This window comes from Apium graveolens, chromosome 3 (assembly GCF_009905375.1).
Source record: "Apium graveolens cultivar Ventura chromosome 3, ASM990537v1, whole genome shotgun sequence".
In the NCBI taxonomy this organism is placed as follows: domain Eukaryota; kingdom Viridiplantae; phylum Streptophyta; class Magnoliopsida; order Apiales; family Apiaceae; genus Apium; species Apium graveolens.
Window position 1 is genome coordinate 155,959,746 of NC_133649.1, and position 4,402 is coordinate 155,964,147.

General features: G+C 40.1%; 1 non-coding gene across 1 annotated transcript; it reads right to left on the reverse strand.

Annotated features, from left to right (window-relative positions):
- Window positions 1–438: 438 nt before the first annotated feature.
- Window positions 439–545, reverse strand: LOC141716224 (small nucleolar RNA R71). The gene has a single exon (XR_012572941.1). It is a non-coding gene; the product is annotated as a small nucleolar RNA R71 (small nucleolar RNA).
- Window positions 546–4,402: the final 3,857 nt, after the last annotated feature.

Sequence of the window (4,402 nt, forward strand, 5' to 3'; positions counted from 1 at the left end):
TCTTTTACTTTCACGGTTTATTTGTTTGTGTTTCAGGTACTCATTACAATGGGAGATCCATCAACACGAACGAAAGCCTTGATGGATTTTTCTCAACCCAAGATCAATGACATTCAGTCTAGCATTGTCAGGCCAGCTATCACAGCTAATTCCTTTGAGATCAAGCCTGGCATAATTCAATGGGTACAGACTTCAGTCTAGTTTGGGGGTTCTCCAACGGAAGATCCCAATACACACATTAGGGATTTCATAGAGATCTGCGACACCTTCAGGTTCAATGGTGTTTCTGAAGATGCTGTGAAGCTGAGACTATTCCCATTCTCTCTGAGGGGCAAGGCTAAGAGCTGGTTACACTCTCTACCAGCTGGTTCAATTACTACTTGGGAAGATCTTGCTCAGAAGTTTCTTACTAAATTCTTCCCTATGGCGAAGACAGCTGCAATCAGGAATGCTCTTACTCAATTTGCGCAGCAATCAGGAGAATCTTTATATGAAGCTTGGGAGTGCTACAAGGAGATGCTTAGGAAGTGTCCTCATCATGGAATGCCTGATTGGATGATCATCAATTGTTTTTATAATGGGTTGGGAGCACAGTCGAGACCAATGCTCGATGCAGCAGCAGGTGGATCATTATGGGCAAAGAGCTATGAGGAAGCTTATGATCTAATTGAACTGATGGTTGCTAATGAATATCAGTATCCAACCCAGAGATGTCCACAGGGCAAAGTAGCAGGAATTCTTGAAGTGGATACACCTACGGCTATCACTGCTCAACTAAAGGCGTTGTCTATGAAGATCGATTCTCTGGCTAACTATGGTGTTAATCAGATAAACAGTGTTTGTGAGCTGAGTGCAGGTCCGCATGCGACAGAGCAATGCGCTATATCTAGTGACTCAGCTCAGTTTGTGAGCAACTTTCAGAGATCGCACCAGCCAGTTCCTGCCACTTATTATCCTGACAACTGGAATCATCCTAACTTCAGCTGGAGTAACAATCAGAATGCGATGCAACAGCCGTTCCAGCAGTTTGGAAATAAGCTATTCAACCCTCCTGGTTTTCAGCAATAAATTGCACCAAAACAACAACTCCAAATTCAACAACAAAATCATGATGCAGGACTATCTTCGAATGAAAAATATGAATTGGAGGAGTTGCGGCTTATGTGCAAAAACCAGGCTCTTATATGCCAAAGCCATGCTATTTCTATCAAGACTCTGGAGAACCAAATAGGGAAAATTACTAATGCCTTATTGAATCGACCACTAAGAATGCTTCCTAGTGATACATAAGCCAATCCAGGCAAGACGGAAGTTGAAGACCAGGTGAACGCCATCACCTTAAGGTCTGGAAAGGTTGCAAGCCCCAAATTCAGCAAGACGAAGAGCCTGAAAAGTCTCAAGTTTCAGAATCTGAAGTTTTGACTGAAGAAGATGTGCAGAAGGAAGTAGAGGTGGAACGAAGGAAGACTATTGTAGAACACACTCCTCCTGAGGGTAATACAGGGGATAGACAGATCTATCCTCCACCTCCTTTTCCTAAGAGGTTACAGAAGAAAAAGCTAGATAAGCAGTTTGAGAAACTTCATATCAACATACCTTTCGCTGAAGCTCTTGAACATATGTTTAGCTATGCGAGGTTTATGAAAGGTATTCTCTCTCGGAAAGTGAAGCTTGATGACTTAGAGACCGTTACTCTAACGGAGGAATGTAGTGCTGTGCTGCAACAGAAGTTGCCTCCGAAGCTTAAAGATCCTGGAAGCTTCACTATTCCTTGCACCATCGGAAACTTGTCATTCGACAAGTGTTTATGTGATTTAGGAGCTAGCATCAATCTGATGCCCTTATCTATCTTCAAGAAGCTTGATCTGCCTGATCCAAAACCAACATACATGTCATTGCAACTAGCTGATCGTTCCATCGCTTATCCATGAGGTATAGTGAAGGATGTCTTGGTCAAGGTGGATAAACTCTTCTTTCCCTGCTGACTTTGTAATTCTTGATTTCGAGGAAGATAAGAAGATTCCCATCATCTTGGGAAGACCATTCTTGGCTACAGCCCGAACTATGATCGATAGTGCAAAAAGGAGAGCTTTCGATGAAGGTTTATGATCAGAAGGTCACTTTTAATGTGTTCAAGGCAATAAAGTTACCCACAGAAAAAGAAGAGTGCTTTAAAATAGAGCGAATCGACTCAGTTTTCGAAGATAAAGGAAGAGTAGAGCAACTGCAGGTTTTGAATGCACCTCCGTGGGAGAAGAAGTTGGATATGCCATTCGATTCTCTTGGGTTAGCAGAGCTGAAAATTTCTCAGGAGCGTCTCGAGCCGTCTATTGAAGATGCTCCCACACTTGAGCTCAACCCACTACCCGATCACTTGAGTTATGCATTCTTAGGTGCACCACATGATAAGGGCTTGGGATATATTTTTGATGATGTAGAGAGTGGCTGGACGGATCTTCCAGTGCCTACAGAGGGTTCTTCTCATGCGCCATAGACAAGTTGATAGGACTGGTGTTGGGGATGCACAGTATAGAAGATTGACTAGGTGTATGGAGGCCATGCATGACATTCACCGTCATTTTACTGCAGATTTGACACAGGCTTTGGGTACTGTTGTCCGAGACACTGGTGGCGAGGTTGATTGGCCACCTGATCCTCCACCCGACGAGGGTGACTCTCCCGCTAATTAGGTATGCCTGAAATCCTTATTATTACCTTCAATGAAGACATTGAAAATTTTAAGTTTGGGGGTGATAATGTAAGGATTAGTAGTGTGTATGTGTCCATATAAATTTATATAGATTCATGTTGCATGTTTAGTTGTAGTTCATTCATATTTTTGTATGATTATTCATTTAGGACATATTTGTTTATTTATATGTGATTTCATATAGTTGCATTTGCATGCATATTTAGCGTGATCCCTTAAGATGAACTATGATATTTGATAAGTTGATGTTGATTTCAGTGTGGTGATGACGAATAGAGGGATGCTCAAGTATTAATGAATTGATTATCATGCTAGAAACAAATATTTTCACAAAGTCTTATAGGGTTGCTTTTGATCTAGATCATGATCATACTTGTTTGTTGTTGAGATTTAATCACTTGGTTATATTTAGAATTTGTGATATTCTCGTAATGACGTAAAAATACTGATTTTTTTATCTGGAGAAAAACTTGGATTTCATTGCTAGTTGTTGTAAGGCTAGGCGTCAAATGGCTAGTAGCCGGCTCATATTTTTATGAGTAGTCTAGGGTTAAATGAGATGGAGCGAAATGCACTCATTCAGAAATTGTTGAAAAAAAAGAAAAAAAAAGAAAAAAGAGAAAAAAAAGAAAGAAAAAAGTATGTGTTTATGCATAATTGATCAAGAGTTAGCTCTTTAATACTCGAGTTATTAAGTTATAGGGGACTTTGTGCCTAGTGACCTAAGGCTTTTATAGTCTGGGATCCGCTAACCTAACGCTCGCTATATGGGTATTATTGCATAAGTCTTTTGGGACCTCATTCATTGCACGATCAAATAAGCATCTTTGCTATGTGTTCAATAATAGTGTGAATCCTTGTATAACTCTAGTAGAAAGGAGGTGTTGTGAGTCATAATGCGTTTATTGTCTATTCTGTTTATAAACTTTTGATTGTTTTCGATGATATATAAGTTATGGTTATTGATCTAGTATCGAGAGATATCTGTTAAGCATCCACACACGCACGTTTCTGGTTTGTGAGTTGGTTTGTGGGATTTATTCGAGCTCTGTTTAAAGTCATTGCATTCTTAGAGGCATTGGCTTATTCATTTGGTTATGGTTATTCTGAGGGGATCGAATTGCATTATCTTTTAGTTGCATTCATGTAGTTAAATTCATGCATTAGGTTTGTTTTGTAGTTTTGAGTCTGTTTATGCTTGAGGACAAGCATCGATTCAAATTTGGGGGTGTGATAAGTGGATTTTATATCCACTTGGAATGCTTTATTACAAGCTTAAATTAGTGTTTTGGACTCAAGTTATTGGTATTTTGATGTGTTTTTATGTTATTGCATTTCAGGTATCAGCTATATGAAGAAAAGAGCTTTTAAAGGAAATATTATGAAAAGTGATCAGAATTGGAAGCCAAGGCCATTGTCAAGTTGTAGAGAATCTCATTAGCTTCGCGTGGGAAGTTGAATCGCCTAATTCTGACGAGTAAAACTCAAGTTATGGCCAAAACAAGATTCATCAGAAATTTTCTCAGTCAGTAGCTGAGCGCCCGCTCAACTCTGCTGAGCGGCCCCCAGGAGCTTAGCGGGCGCGGCTGGTCACTGATTTCGCTGAAAAAGCATTTTTTTGAGTGGAATTTGACGATTTTAAGGGTCCAGGTCCACTAGGGGCGCATACATACTTAAAAAAAAGGGTTTTCA